The 17,324-nt window shown below is 41.5% G+C and overlaps 1 protein-coding gene across 1 annotated transcript in view; it reads right to left on the reverse strand.

Annotated features, from left to right (window-relative positions):
- MBP (myelin basic protein) overlaps window positions 1-17,324 on the reverse strand; it is a 344,303-nt gene that overhangs the window by 143,114 nt on the left and 183,865 nt on the right. The window lies entirely within an intron of this gene.

Raw genomic sequence — 17,324 nt, forward strand, 5'->3', positions numbered from 1 at the left:
GCAGGAGCAGGGACCGAGCAACAGGAGCTCACCCCGTCGTGGGGATTCGAACCTCCGACCTTCTGATCGGCAAGTCCTAAGCTCTGTGGTTTAACCCTAATTGGTATCTAAAGCCATTTGCACATGTTGCCATGCAACCAGTCTGTGCAGAATGTAGGCACCCTATATATAGAAATGAGCAAACCAGTGATATTTTAGGGAGCAGGCTGGTAGGCGGGGCCCATTACTTACATCATAGGAGCCTACACAACACAAAACACTGTTGCTGTATGTAGGTTTTATTTTATTTGTTTTTTATCTTATGTTTTCCCCATCACTGCCTTGTCATGGCGAAGAGGCTTGAATAACTCCAAGAAGTGATAAGCTATGCTGTGCAGGGCCACTCAAGACGGACAGGTCATAGCCAAGAGTTAAGACTAAATGTGATCCACCTGGAGAAGGAACTGGCAAACCACTCCAGTATTTTGCCAAGAAAACACCATGAACATAAAAAAGGAGAAGCTTTGAGAAGAAAGTGAGAGTTTCCACTGCATGCTCTGGTTCATGGGGTCACGGAGAGTCGAACACAACTAAGATGACTAAACAACAACAATCTTATATTTTGGAAATGTACATCGTTTTTTGTTTCCTTTACATTTTTTGGGGGGGCCCAAGAGAGTGGGGCCCTAAGCTACAGCTTGTTTAGCTTATATGTAAATCCGGCACTGCCTGATTTTCTTCCAATACAGTGGTACTTCTGGTTAGGTATTTAATTCGTTCCGGAGGTCCATTCTTAACCTGAAACTGTTCTTAACCTGAAGCACCACTTTAGCTAATGGGGCCTCCTGCTGCCACTGCGCCACCGGAGCCGATTTCTATTCTCATCCTGAAGCAAAGTTCTTAACCTGAGGTACTATTTCTGGGTTAGCAGAGTCTGTAACCTGAAGCGTATGTAACCTGAAGCGTATGTAACCCGACGTACCTCTGTATATTCATTTGAAATAGAAGTCTTTTTTATACCTAGTTATATTCTCTTTTATTTGTTCCTGGGTATAATCTTCAACGAACCCTTCCCTATGATCTTTGGATATGGATTTTGAAATTAGTTTTTGTAAATCAGGCCATATGTGAAACTTTGTATGTGATGCAGGAGCACCAACTCTAGGGGGCCAAAGACACCTCAGCTCCCTCAATATTTGTTGGGAGGGGGCTGGGCTCTCTTAATGCTGAGGGGGCCTGGTGCATGTCATGCGTGTGTGCTGTCACATGCACGGTGCACATTGTGTGTTGCAGCTTCAGCAGCTGGCTCCTCCAAAGTGCTCGGCTGTCAGGCTTCAGAGAATCGGCTTCCTCCTCCCATGGCAGTAGATAAGAAGATCAAAGAAAGGAACGCCTTACCAGTTAGAAACTTTAATAATCACAGCGAAAGAACAAAGAACACATCGCCTAGAAATGGCGGTGCTCCCAATTAAGGATTAACTCCCCCTTCCATCCCTATTAATTTATGTCACTCCGACGTCTTGCAATCTGAGTTTGCACCCTCTGTGCTTTCTGTGCTGAGACTTTCTTAGCTCTTCTTTACCTTGGGCTGAGCGGAGGAATGCTGTCCAGAAACTGTGAATCTGTAAACCCTCTCTCTTCCAGTGTTTCTTCTCCTAGCTGTTCACCATCCAGTATTTCCCATCTTCTGCCTTCAGAACTGTGCCCCTCTGCAAACCACTGTTCCAAATCTATACTGTCCTCCTGCTCCTGGGAAGATTCAGGATCAGGATGAGGAACAGTGGGAGGGAGTGGCTCCCACCATTCTTCCTCAGTGCAGCCCTCCTCAGCACGGTCCCTGACATTGGCCTCCTCTAGGCAATGTGATGTCATGCACACATCACACACATGATGTCACACATGGGCGATGGGCCCCCTCAGTATTGGGGGGATTGGCACCTCTGATGTGATGGATTAAGTGGTGTGTTTTTTTTAAAAAAGGATGATTTCCCCATCCCTCTTTTTGTCTATTTAATATTTTAAAACTTTTTCAAATCAATATATTTATATTTCTAAATCCAGTCAACATCTAAGTCCTCCTCCCCTTCTCTCTAATTGAAAAGTTGCTTCCTTGCCAGTACAAGCGCAAACACTTGAAAGTCTATAGTGCCCTAGAGTGTTTTGTTTTTCTCTTTGTAGACCCAGATATCGAGGCCAAGGATAAAAGGCTCTGCAAAAGAAATCTGAGATTTGGATGAAAACAACAGCAGCAACAAGTGTCTGAGAGGAACTGTTACATGTGTGCTGGGGGAGGGGGGGAGGAATCTGTATATGGGATAAGAACCCCTAAACATGTCCCTAGAGAGAGATCTTTTGCATTTAGAAACTATCAAGCACTGTTCTAATGTAAGCCTAACCCACATTTATTTGCCAAGACATATAAGCACAGAAGAGTACTCAAAAAGAGGCTGTTTATTATAAGGAAGAAAGCATACATAGATAAATTTCATAGTAATAAATGCAGGAAATGTATGATCATATATATAAAAAAACACCACTATATTTAACTAATACATTCACACTCCTGATCTAAAGAAATGACTCCACATTATTAGCTGAGGTGAAGCTTATAAATTTGGGGATACGTATTATTTGCATTCTACTTTCTGCAAAGTAGAAATAAAACAATGGCAACTACAGATGAGATTTGAGACTGTGTTTGCCTATACTGTAACATCTCAGATTCTCAAAATCTCCTGTTTGGTGATTAATAGTGCAATTTTCATCATGTCTACTCAGAAGCAAGTCCTACTGAATTCAATAGGGTTTACTCCCAGGTATGTAGTGTTACAATGGAACTTGTAGCCTTTGTTTGTAGCAGTGGTAGTCAACTATTTATCAGCTCCATCTTCAAGGAGAAATGGGAGCAAACTGAATGAAACCTTAAATGGACCAGATGTGACCCATAAACAATGTGCTGTATATTTCTAGCTTAGATGCTATATCAATAAGCTTAGAGCTGCATGGTATTAATAAGAGCAAAAAGTGATAAACATGACTACAATACAAGACCAGTTAAAATTTGTTAACTGCCTTTTTATTTATTTGCTCTCTAGTCTTTGCCCCAAACCTAGATCAGGTTTAGACCTAAATTGTTGGAGTGTAGGAACCTGGGAAGGAAAGAAGTAGAAGTGGAATTTTGTTTCAAATTAGGCTAGACCCAGGTCACTTAAGTATTCATTCTGATTTGTTTGCAAGGAAGTTAAACAACATTGGCTGTTTACTGAACATTTATCCTGATTTGTTTACAGGGCATTAGATGATGTTGCTCAATCAGTTGTCATCCCATTCTTTCCTGGGCATTTCATTTTCATTTTATTCAAAAATTATTATTATTATTATTATTATTATTATTATTATTATTATTATTATTATTATTTGGTAGGGGAAAGCAGGTTTGTTGTTCACAATGGTCAGATCAACTTCAGTTGAGCAACCTCAATTTGCAGATACATGAATGAATCTGAAAATGGAGACAGACCAAAGGCAACCTCAGGTCAACTTGAAAAAGAAGTAGTGTGGTTTTACGTCAGCTTGAAAATCCACTTTGAGTGCTGCCTAACCTATTCTGCTTAATCACAGTATATCTGCTTGCAGTTGGGATGTATGGAGAGGCAATGGGACTGAGCTGTGGGTGAATGGCTTTTGACAAGCTGAAGAGCAATTTGAGAGTTCTGCTGGGGTCTTTTGCAAAGCTGCTCTGAAGCTGGATGTGGTATGTATTAGAGACATGGTTTCCAATTGGTCTCTACCCCTCCTTCTAAGCCTTTAACTCAAGCCTGACTCACTGAAATGAAGCAGAAAATGTATTTCTCACCCATGTCTGGTAAAAGAGCAGCTACTTAATTTCTGAGTGCCGAGAGAGCTTTCCCCAGCATAGAGGTAGAATAATGCGGAAATGGTACACCTGTTGAATTTCTGCCTGCCATGCATTCATTAAAGAAACCAGAAAGCCTGGTGGAAGGAAAGAGATATAGCTCTAGCTCCATGACATAATGAAGTACTTTCATGAGATACTTTGGTTCTAGTGTTAAATCAGATCTGGGAGACAATCATCCCTTTTATTTCCAGGGTTAGGGATGTGATTGCTGTTGTTTATGTAGCCCAAACAGTATCCAAGAGGAAACCCAAAGATTTGCAGGAGTACAAAACAAAATAAAAAAACACCCCAACCTAACAGGGCAGGGAATGCAAAACACCCAATGAATATGGAGAGTATATGGTGGATATAGAATGTTCATAAACTGTTGTATGTGAAAAACCCCCCAGAAAAATTAGGTAGGAGGGGGAATAGAATGGAATGTTGTGGAAGCGGATTGGCTGGTTGGCTGAGACAGTGAACAGAACATTTAGTTGCAGGACCCATTTGTATACTTACACTTAGCACCCCATAATTTGGACTCTCACCTCTGACAGTGGCTTGAACGAAGGACTTCACTTTTGCCAAATCTAGGTTACATTTTTGGGGATTATTTTAACATTCTCGTTGTTCATGATAATCCATCCAATAGCTCTGAGCCCATAGATCTGAGCCCAATCACATAAAACCCTCTTGAAAGAAAATACATACATACATATATATATGTGGATTTAAAGGCCCAAAGATAGGCATTAGCATATTTATGAAACTGCACTCAAAAGAGACACATGTTTAAGTCCATGCTTAAATACGTTCTGGCAATGCAATTTCTGTGATGAATACAGATCAAACATTTAAGCTTGGATGAAAAGAAGCTTTGCAGTTTTGAAAACAAAACTAGGTTCCAGAATTATTCTCCCCTGACCTGACAATTTCATAAGATAAAGATTAAGGAAAGTAAGGTTTTCAAAAGTGACATGCTTCCAAAACGGTTGTACTAAATGATTTTTGCAATAGTGTTGGACTTGAAGGCACAGAGGAGGAACTGGTGCCCCTCCCGTCCCTCTCCAGCTGAATTCCCAGCACTCTTCAATCATCATCATAGAATTGTAGAGTTGGAAGGGACCCCATAGGGTCATCTAGTCCAACCCCCGCAATGCAGGACTCTTTCACCCATTGAATATGATGTCCTCAGCCATGGTTAACACTGACCAGAACTCCCGGCTTGACCAAGATGTGAAAGCAGGGGCTGAATCAGGATTGCGGTCCCTGGTTGAGAGGGCACCTAGTTGGCATGAACTAATACTAACGTTTGAGAAGAACCTACCTTTGAGTCCACTGATTGAGTCTACTGAGGATTGAGTCCGCTGAGAGAAGAGCAGAGGCAGTCTGAGAAAAAGACTTGATGAGGCAGTCTGCAAACCAATGATAAAGTGCTCTGTCATTGAAACAACAACATCCTTCCCCATGGCATCAAATAATTTAATGCATGCTCTTTCATTTGAGCCACTCCACTATCTTCCCCTTAATAATTTGTGCTTTAAGCATTCCACTTCATGTAATAATACTATGATCACATTGACTTGGTGCTCTTCTGTCTTAGTATTATTCTAGGAGAAAGATGATCTAATCTTCAACAAGGGCATCTTCCGTTGAGGAACTATATGAGACAGCAAATCCTGTTCTAGCTGGACTTCCCTAATTCAACTTCTTCCTTGTTATGGGCCTGTTATTCTGTCCTTTTGGATTTCTGGGTAGTGTGTATGTGTGCGCACACATACAGACTTTTTTTAAAAAAAAAGATAATTGGTGAAATGAAATTGTGTTGCCAATATAAAACACTATGCTTTAGAGCAGGCCATTTGTTATGCTGCTGTCATTGTCATAAAATTAGGGGAAATTGAAGATTTCCAGATGTACCTTTATGCACTGTAGGGCGGAAGACTCTATTCCTTAACCTTTATGTGAAATAGTCACAATTTAAAACGCCCAAGGAAAAATGCTCTCTTGGAAACAGTAATTAAAGTAACATAGCAAAACAAAAGCACAGTAACAATTTCATAATAGCACAGCAAAACAAAAATACAGCAATATAGAAAGAGGCACATTTCAAGACAATAATTACAACAAGATTACTTAAACAGCAAGCAGCATCCAATTGCAAATATTTCAGCACTGCTGACAGGATAGCATCCTTCACCATATGTGAAGCATCAAGAATTATTTATTTCAGAGGCCTTTTTGCACAGGTTTCCCCAGATATGCAAGACTGGGCCCTATGCCACTTGATTTATGCTTTAATCTCTGCTTTTATGATATTGCTTTTCCTCCAACAAGCCACTGTTGTCCTCCCCACACTACCCTATCCATACAACCCTGCAGCAGAACTGGGAAATCTGTTGGATTCCAGCTCCCATCAGCCCCAGTCAGCATGTCAATGGTCAAGAAGGATAGGACTTGTAGCCTGGAGGGCCAAACATTCTCATTCCTGCACTACACAAGGAATGAGAATAGGAAACACATGAGACAACAAAGCAGACATATATAACATTGTTTACCTGCTCAAGCAAGCTTGACAAATTTTAATGAATGGGAACATCCAAGCATAAAAGCAATCATTGCCAATGTGAATCGTGAAGTGCTTTTAAGGCAGAACTAAGCATTATTCATGGAGGATAAAAATAAATCCACATAGTAGCGTATTAATTGCTTTCTCATATAAAATTGTCTATTGATGTTATGGCTCAAAAGCAATGGTATGGAGGTCCACAAGTTGATCAGTAGTTTAAAGAATGGCTAAAATATTGCAACAGAAAGTTGAATGCCTTATGCGTCTCTTGTGGCTTCCTCTAGAAGAAAAATGCATAGACTATTTAATCACAAAAAAATCAAAGCAGTATAAAGAATAATAAAATCATAACCATAATCAATAAAAGACAGATAAAATCAGCAGAACCTTTAAAAGCAAATATGCATAACTAACTTATATGCCTGAGTAAGCTTGCTGAAATAAAAAGAGTTTTCAGCAGATGTTCAAAGCAATATAGGAAGAATGACTGCCTCTTTTTTTGAGGAAAAAACTATACGGGAACCGATTAGTGTAATAAGAATTGGGTGATTAGTGGAATGATACCAAATAAAAAGTTAACCTCATATTCAGTATGGTCTGTGACTTACTAGAGTTATGTACACATTAGTGGCATGAATTGCAATGAGATCATTTCCTTGCCTCCTGCCTCCACTTTGATATGTTCAGCCAGAGAAGGGGCAGATATGCCTTCACTTGATGCTTCCCCACACTGAATTCCAATTCACTGGCTTGGGGGGAAGTGCTGGGGACTTGACAAGAGTCTTCTGGAATGAGGCACTGGGGCACTAATCACCACTCTATAGCATTCATTTCACACACACATTTTTCAATGGGTAAAATTTGGCTGTGCACACACCAACCCATTTGTAGCACAGAACTGTAGTTTTTCTCAATCAGAAATCATGTTTGTTCTCACCGTGCTACTAATCCAGATTGATTCTAGATCCTGCTGGTGGGTATGGTTACTTGGTATGTGTTTGAAAATCCTTCCCTTGGTTAGGTTGTCTACACCTTTTCCTCTCTGCACATGCCTCAGGTGAATGAAGAAGGAAATTGTGATTGCAATCTTAGTATATGCTCACCTACATTGTTGGACAGATGTGGATACTGGGAGCACAGTCTTCTGTTTTCAAATGGACACACTGTGGGATAATGCATAAGCAATATGATAATAAGCTTTTATTTTTAGAATGAAACCAGTTTCTCAAGAGAGAGCTTTTCAGGGCCAAAAAATGTGGTAAATCTAGATTGTGCATGGACTACAGAGGGGGAAAAGGCATGGAATTCCATCTCTGCTGATTCTAGAATAAATAAATGTTGCATGTATGAAGCCCTTGGCTACAAATAGATTCAGATAGGTGTTGCATTTTATTATTTAACTGAGCTTTCATATATCTATGCATAGGAAGATGGTGCAACTCGCCCAGGAAGCTTTTAAACAACTCAAAATGGGCATTTTTCATAAAACTGTAGAGAAAGTCCTAGCTAAGATCAACAATTGCCGATGTTAACAGACAAGTAAGCAGAAGATGAGATGATGATAAGAGTATTTATCCTGCCATTACTAACCACTTTAGAATTCATGCTAAAGTGGACAAAGTAATGATCCAATAATATGCAGGCTTGAGCTCTTTTTATCTTCACTATCTAGAGAGGAAATATTCCTCAGTCATAATGACTCCTGGGCTAGAAAATGTAGATGTATCCCACAGCTAAACAGATGCTTACTAAGGGCTGGTCTTCTTTGGATGAGCAAAACGAAGTTGTGGGAAAGTGTCCTTAAAATAATAGCTTTAAGCAGATTCTGCTCAGCCTTATGGTACATTTGGCTCAATGAAACTATGTGACCATGTGGGCTCCTAGAGAAGACATCACAGCCACAGCCTACTAGTCTTTTTCACTCCTGTGCCATGTTAAACTTTGTGTGCCATCTGAAGCTGGGCTCATGGTTAAACTCTCTTCTCACTAACCATGAGATGCAGCCAAGGTTTGTTCTTGGTTATAGCTCATGGTTTGTGAATTTTGTTGTTTAGTCGACTTAGTTGTGTTTGACTCTCTGTGACCCCATGAACCAGAGCATGCCTTGGAAACTCTCACTTTCTTCTCAAAGCTTCTCCTTTTTTATGTCCATGGAGTGGTCTTGGCAAAATACTGGAGTGGTCTGCCAGTTCCTTCTCCAGGTGGATCACATTTAGTCTAAACTCTTGGCTATGACCTGTCCATCTTGGGTAGCCCTGCCTGGCATAGCTCATCGCTTCTTGGAGTTATTCAAGCTCCTTCGCCACAACAAGGCAGTGATCCATGAAGGGCTTTGTGAACTTAAAGAGAACTTAAACATACTGTAAGCCCAGGTTTGGATAAGAAGTTAGCCAAGTCACCAAATTACACTCCAATGGAGTTCCTGTTTCTTTATTTTTTGTTCTGGCATGGTGAGCCATAATTTGAGGTTTTGACTAACTCCTGTCAGGTACAGTCCCACACCTTGGGCAAAGAAATTTCCAACCTCTGAGAGATACACAATTACGTTTTGGAAAGTTTCACAGTTTACATCCAACTGATAAAATTGCTGAAGTGAAGGCAATGCTATGATCAATAAGCTCACAACTTGCGCACATTTAACTTGTGAGCACTCAGCTTTAAGAGCGTTGCAAAGAAGGAAGGAAGGAAGGAAGGAAGGAAGGAAGGAAGGAGAGAGAAAGAAAGAAAGAAAGAAAGAAAGAAAGAAAGAAAGAAAGAAAGAAAGAAAGAAAGAAAGAAAGAAAGAGGTGGAAATGGGATGGGGTCCTGGAGAAAATGACTTTGACAATCCCACCTCCCATTGAACCCAATGCATCTTGACTATACACAATTTTAGCTTTAGGTGTGATTCCCCAGAACATAATCCCCAAGTAAGTTGTGGGCATCGTGTACATACAACAAACTTCTATTTCTCAAGCAGAGCAAATAGCCAGTGAACCATGGACATGCAAGCAGCCCTTTAAACTAACCAAATGGTCAGCTGCAGTGAGATCAGAAGATAGGATTTAACATGCTAGTGGCCTAAGATGGATATAATAATAGGCATTTAGTGTTCAGATCTGATTTCCACATCTAACTAAATGCATCGCTACCCTGAGATACCTTTTATTCTTCTGACAATTTGAGGCGCAAAAAGAAAATTGCTCCATTAACAGAATCCTGAGCCATTTTGCCTTTACAGAGATGATAATAATACATTTAATTTAGGAAGCCTCTTATTACTGAATGAAAGTAGGTTGTGAGGAGGGGGAAGATTCAATCTTGCCCAGCATGCAAATTTTTACATAATATCATTGGTCTTTTACAACAGAAGCAGGGGGAAATCTCAATATCATTTTATTTTGACATTTGTGCCCAACTTTTTATGTTATAAATAAAATCTTGTAAAGGACTGGCTAATGTTCAAAGTGAGAAATATGGGTTTGTGAATTAACTATTCCTTAAGTTAAACAAATTCAATAATTCTGTTCTGTAAAGTCAAGGCAAGTATTTCTAGATGTACTTAACCCAACATATTCTTGCATGTAGATCAGTCTTCAGAGAAGGAAACATGTGTAGTCAATGGTTAGAATCTGCTGGGAATTTCTTCTGTGCAATTACTGAAATGATACAAGGTCAGAGTGGTAAGCAACAGAAATGAAAAAAGGTGGAGATTATTTTAAGGAAATGATACCTGGTTTAAAATTGACAGAGCTGAATTAAAAATACTATTGCAAATGCCCAAAGATCTACCAATATCTATAAGGTTTTTCTATAGAAAAGGGGGCTAATATATTCCAGCAGCCTCCCAGGTCTTTGCTGCAAAAATATTAGCACAACTGACATATGGCTCTCAAATCTGCAGCTTCTTAAACCTTGCTCCCTTAAGAATCATTCCAAACTAAGTTCTATCGCTGCCTGCTAGGGATCCCTTTTTGTGTCTAACATAGCTGTCCATCTGGAGGTCAGGCAAATCCCTGTTAGCACTCGGATATGGAATCTGAAGATCCATTATTGGTTAAAACTTAGCTTCATCCCTGTTGGGTTGGCACCCTTAACCCGACTGGATTCCTACCAATCCAAATGGAAAGCTACACTGCATGAAAAACTAAGAGGCTTGGGGTTTTCGCCACAGGCTCTGACGGAGCTGAAATCAAATGAGGTTCCTAGTGGAAAGCTATACCCTTTTGGCTATTTATTTATTTATTTATTTAGCCAATTGCTCTCATTGCAGCAGGAAAATGAATACATAAATGTTAAAAACATTTCCAGAGTCGGAATTATAACAATACAACAGAAAATTAAACAATATGGGTTGTGTACAGCAAAGTACAAGGGACGCAGGTGGCACTGTGGGTTAAACCACAGAGCCTAGGACTTGCTGATCAGAAGGTCGGCAGTTCGAATCCCCATGACGGGGTGAGCTCCCATTGCTCGGTCCCTGCTCCTGCCAACCTAGCAGTTCGAAAGCACATCAAAGTGCAAGTAGATAAATAGGTACCGCTCTGGCAGGAAGGTAAATGGCATTTCCATGTGCTGCTTTGGTTTGCCAGAAGCAGCTTAGTCATGCTGGCCACGTGACCCAGAGCTGTACGCCGGCTCCCTCGGCCAATAAAGCGAGATGAGCACTGCAACCCCAGAATCGGTCACGACTGGACCTAATGGTCAGGGGTCCCTTTACTTTACCTTTACAGCAAAGTATGCAAAGAATTTTGCTTGTGTAAAGGAAGTCCCCCTCTCTCCCCTCACCTTGTGTGCTCCCCCAATGTATTTTGGGTTTCCCGCCGATGCTCTGGAGTAGAAGAGGGACAGGGGAGATATGGAAGCCCTTGGGCAAAAAGGACAATTTTGATAGATACAACTATATATAATAAATTTGGGGGGTGGGGCTAAGGGTTTTTAAAACCCTGTTTTTAAACCTTGTTATAAAATATGGTCAGGAGGGGTGTGCGTGCAGGATTGAGTCCTGTGTGGCACTACTTCTGAGACCTGGGAGGAGAGGCCCCACACATCTTCTCCCACAAATATGCAGCTGTGTAAGTCTGATTAAGCTTGGGATTCTGCTGCCTATCTGTATCACAGAAAGTGTTACCTTCACTGAGTTATAGCCTGCAGCAGGAGACCTGGGGAAGAGAGCTCATGGCAAAAGAGACGATTACAGCTCAGTAAGCAAGATTGCAATTCTGGACCATTTATACAACCAGATAAATCAACAGAGCTGTCAACACCATCTTGCAGTTCTTCAGATATCTGCACGGAGTCAACAATTCTTCAGAGAGACTTCATTTAAATAAGCTAGCTAAGGCTGCTTTCATGCAGTAGCTAGGTTCTGGTTCTAGGAAGCTAGATGCCTTTCAGCAGCAATTTTGCGTAACTAGAAAATATTTCACAACCTTGACTTGTTAGTTTTTTCAGTGTTTTTCTGCACCGGAGAGGGAGAAGCACTTGTAGGATTTTCTACTTCAGGTGCCCAAATAACTTGATTGGTAGAGTACTACACAGAAAGAGAGGGAGGAGAAGTTCTGTTGTGTAAGTGGAAGTCTGCTGTACAAGTGGAATAGCAGTGCCGGATACAACCCATAGTGTTATGTACTGAAGTTCTCACCCTGGGCCAGCAGGGGGATACTGTAGATAGTTCAGATCCACATATGCAAATAAGGGATCGAAAGTGACGTTCAGTGATTGGATAGTTAGAGAAAGTTGTTACAGTTAAGTTGTACTGGAGCTCTATATAAGCAGGCTGGCTGAACCCTTCAGTTCAGTTCTGTTCTGGCCTGTGAATAAACAAGAGCTGTTTGAAGAATTGCTGTGTCGTCTGATATGTTCACCCACAACTTAACACATAGGAAATGTAAGTATGTACAGTGGTACCTCGGGTTACATACGCTTCAGGTTACAGACTCCACCAACCCAAAAATAGTACCTCGGGTTAAGAACTTTGCTTCAGGATGAGAACAGAAATCGTGCTCCGGCGGTGCAGCGGCAGCAGGAGGCCCCATTAGCTAAAGTGGTGAGTCAGGTTAAGAACAGTTTCAGGTTAAGAACGGACCTCTGGAACGAATTAAGTAAGTAACCAGAGGTACCACTGTAAGTAAGTATCTAGAAATCAGAATCTCAGAATTTCTGTTTGGTATATGCTGACAAGAAAAAAAGGCCTCTTCTGTTAAGCAAACAGACATTTTACAGAGCATACTATTTGGAATCTGATACAAAGCAGATGCACAGCATCCAGCAACAGCTAAATGCAGTGATAAAATAGGGAGAGTACCATAGTATTTTTGGAGGGCATGCCCTTTTTGTACCTTTCCCCATCCTTTTATGTTGCTTTGCCTCTTTCCTGTAACTCATGCCCATTCTCATCTTAGAAGGTTTTGGCAGAGCTCCTGAGAGGGAGTGCATTAATTTATGGAATATTGTGCACAAGGAAAATTGGAATGGAGTGTTTGTGCAAAGGTGGATTTCTGAAGACAATATTGTTCAGAATGGTGTGTTCTCATGATACCTACTGTTGCTTGTAGACTCCCCCTGCCCCTGTACTAGGGGATTTATCTTTTTCTAAAAAATAAAAATAAAAACAGCATTTTCATATGAACAAAAATGAAGACATATAATATTACTCCAGTAGGAAGGCATTAATACCTGAGTGTAAAGCTCTGTTTTTCTTAAAAGGAATCTTCTGAATCAGGAGGTTCTGCAAACCCAGGAAAACCCAGCTAATTAGGAAGTATGCATAGCTTACACAGTAATTGTTTAGATGTTTGTTTGTTTGTTTGTTTGTGTCCCCACCACTTTTATGGATGATATTTGATCAGACCCAGATCTGTCTTGAGGGATGATAAAGAACATATATTGTGAACTTTGTTAAACGGATCCAGTTCAATCCAAACACTGCTGTGCACACAGAGTGATGGCACAATAAGTTGTATAGGAAGCAAGGATCCATGTGGGCTCGTATTTTTATGACCCCCATGGTAGGAAAGTGATGGCCATATTTATTTTATAGCTTGTCTGAGCCACCACAATAAAACTGGGAGACTCAAATATTACCACACTTGCTTGGTACTCAGGAATGTTCTTGTAGCATTCCCGGAACTGCAGCAAAAATGTTACTTTCAACTGTGTTCAAGAATTTATTTTCCTTTCTACCATATGCAGTTGGTTCCCTCTGTCACTTATTGATTCAGTGAAGACCACTCTGCCCCCCCCAAGACAAATCTGAGGGGGCAAAATGCACACTGAGCCTGGTCACTCAGTTCATCCTAATCTAGGAAATGTCACCTTAAAGCCAATTAAATCTGCTATGCTAGACATGCCTGTGACTCACCCAGCAAAGCAAGCTAACAAAACTCATTATCGTGCCACCTAAATTGTCACTCCTCTGTCAAATAGTCACAGGATGGAACCTGATCGATTTGCAGATTTGGGTAGGCAAGTCTTTACAGCAATATGCCAAAACAGGAGCGGGGAGATGTGTTTTTAGGGAAAAGTAGGTGAAATTGTACAATATAAAATACAGTGATTATTCCTAGTGTTGCACTTTTGGTTCTTGGCTTTCATTTGATGCCTTCACTTTTCTAATGGGGTTTATATTCTTTGAAAATACAGGTGACTCTCAACTTACACTGGGGTTACTTTCTGAGGTTTGCATGTAAAGCAAAAATAAATAAATAATGTGTATAGTAAAAAAGGCATTGGGTCTGATGATGGGTGGGCTTGCCAAAGACCTTTTCCCCAGATGCCTGCCCCCTTTCTGCCCCCTTTCTATTTTATTTTTATTTCCCCCCAAGGACATAAAGCTGAATGTGCACAAGTTAAATGTGTGCAAGTTGTGAGTTACCTGTATAATCAAATTGTTGATAAAAATATAATGAAATATAATTCAAACATCAATTGTGTTGCTTTAGATCGTATGATGAACTTTGCATTTTTCTGGTTTTAGATTGCTTTTATGGGTTGTATTTTACCTCATCAAGCAGCTTTGAGACTTTTCCTTTTATAAAGTGACTAATGAACTTAACAATAACAATTAGCTTCCATTACTAGGTAGCCTCTGTGGTTTGCCTAGCAATATATTCCAAAGACTTTTAAAGTTCTAGTTTTAATTTTGGTACTTTCTTTGACCTCTTTATACAAGAACCCCGGTGAATGGCATTATAATACTTATTCTATAAAGCAAAATGAGAGCACAGCTGTGGATAGTCCGGAAGGCAGCCTAATCACAGCAAATATTTCACACACGAAACACCAACTCCAACACCCTGGCCTTGACTAATTATACTATTAGTGTTGAAGGCAGGAGAAAATTGTTTTTAGGATTATAATATTCTGAAACTGAATTACAAGGCATGCATGACTCAGAATCTAGCAGCCTTTTAAAATGATTTGAAGTTACTCTGTACACTCTGCATGCCTAGTCCAGAGTCATTTCCAGAAGGAGCAACAGTGCTCGTGTATTGGAGGACAATATTCAAGTACTGCGTTTCTCCTGCCCATATGAAGAAATGTGAGGTACAAGCTCCTTGCGCAGAAGCCCATATGCATGGCGCAAGGACGCCCAAGGATTTGGAGATGGGGTGTCATAAGTTTGCTAATGGCATCCAGCTCTTATTCTTATTTTCGTCAAACACAAGTCAAACAGGAGAGAGGCTGAACACTGAAAAGGGGCCCAAATTCAGCAATGGACTGGGTGAAAACCCATAAACTCAACCTAGATATGATTGAGAAAACCCATAAACTCATCCCAGATATGATAGAGCGACCAGGCAGGTGGCTGGTGCTGATGAAACAGCTGGTGTCCAGTCTATTTTGGACTGGGATGTTGCCCACACTAAAGGGCCTAATTCTTTTGGTCACATGGCATCTGTGTCATAAAGTACCTCCTATGAGCTGAGGTTGGTGTGCCAACTGTGGCTCTTCTAGGCAGAGTTAGGTCCCTAGTAGCTGTGTTGTAGTAACATTCAGGTTAAGGTACTGCATTGTACATGGGACTGCCTTTGAGGATCACTCAGTCTACTATTCGTTTAGAATACACAGCATCTACAATTGCTGACTGGGATGGATAGATAAGGACAGCTGCCCTTCTATCAAGCCAGGTGGACACTGGTGGTCAGGGCCTCTCCAAAGATTCAGGCAGGGATTCTCTCAGCCCTGCTAGGAGATGCCAAGTACTTCGGACCTTCAGCATGCAAACCAGATGTTCTACCACTGAGATGTAGCTCTTCATTTCTAAGGTGACCCTCCATCTCGCCATACATAATATACTGAACTAATTTTTTTAAATTACAAGCCTGAGCCTGTTTTAAGACATTTGCTAGACCAGTGAGAGACTTTGCACATTGGAGGGTTGGGAAAAACCTTCCTCTTCCTCAAGACAAGCAGTGTTGTGTCTGACATAGAAGCATCACAAGGACCACCAATTCTGACAACATGCTTTCCCCTTCTTAAAGCAAATTGCCATCTGTGGAAACTCTTGCACCATATTCTCTGATCACATAGTGAAAAAAGAATCACATCTGGCAATCAATGCACACCATTGGTTTCAAATAGTACATGGGTAAGGTAAAGGTAAAGGTACCCCTGCCCGTACGGGCCAGTCTTGCCAGACTCTAGGGTTGTGCGCTCATCTCACTCTAGAGGCCGGAAGCCAGCGCTGTCCGCAGACACTTCCGGGTCATGTGGTCAGCGTGACGAAGCTGCGTCTAGCGAGCCAGCGCAGCACACGGAAACGCCGTTTACCTTCCCGCTGGTAAGCGGTCCCTATTTATCTACTTGCACCCGAGGGTGCTTTCGAACTGCTAGGTTGGCAGGCGCTGGGACCGAACGATGGGAGCGCACCCCGCCGCGGGGATTCGAACCGCCGACCATGCGATCGGCAAGTCCTAGGTGCTGAGGTTTTACCCACAGCGCCACCCGCGTCCCTGTAGTACATGGGTAGATGAGTCTTAAAAGCCTAGGACACATATTTTCATGGCCCCCTGGTGGCTATGGCAGCTCATTTACCAAAAGTGATGTATTTAGCGTTAACTGTGGGTGTGTATACTAGATTCTGAACAAACTAAGCCTCCTAGAGCAAAATATACATAGGAGGCTTAGTTTGGTCAGAATCGATATACGCTTCCAGAGTTATCACTAAATACATTGCTTCTGGTCACTCAGCCACTATAGCCATTAAAGGACCATTAAAATTTGTGTCCCAGGCTTTTAAGACTCGTGTGCCCGTGTACTATGGGACGTGGGTGGCGCTGTGGGTTAAACCACAGAGCCTAGGGCTTGCCGATCAGAAGGTCAGCGGTTCGAATCCCCACGACAGGGTGAGCTCCCGTTGCTCGGTCCCTGCTCCTGCCAACCTAGCAGTTTGAAAGCATGTCAAAGTGCAAGTAGATAAATAGGTACTGCTCCGGCAGGAAGGTAAACGGCATTCTCGTGCGCTGCTCTGGTTCGCCAGAAGTGGCTTAGTCATGCTGGCCACATGACTTGGAAGTTGTACGCTGGCTTCCTTGGCCAATAAAGCAAGATGAGCGCTGCAACCCCAAAGTTGTCCATGACTGGACCTAATAGTCAGGGGTCCCTTTACCTTTACCTTTACCTGTGTACTATTTGAAACCAAAGGGTCACATTGGTCGCCAAATGAGAAATATATTGGCATTATTTTCAGTTCTCCTACCCCACTAACATGGGAATGAATAGAGAGGGGAGTCGCAGGGATTTGAATCCTCAGGACAATACCCAGTGCATCATCCATTGTGTCATGCCGACTGTCAGTATTATTGAAATGGGAAAGCAAAATGGATTGATAGGCTCAGGGTCTCAGCTAGTGAAATTTTCAATCTATCTTTGTCAAGGACTTTTCACAGGTTTTGA

The sequence above is a fragment of the Podarcis liolepis genome (assembly GCF_965112155.1).
Source record: "Podarcis liolepis genome assembly, chromosome: 8".
Lineage (NCBI taxonomy): Eukaryota > Metazoa > Chordata > Lepidosauria > Squamata > Lacertidae > Podarcis > Podarcis liolepis.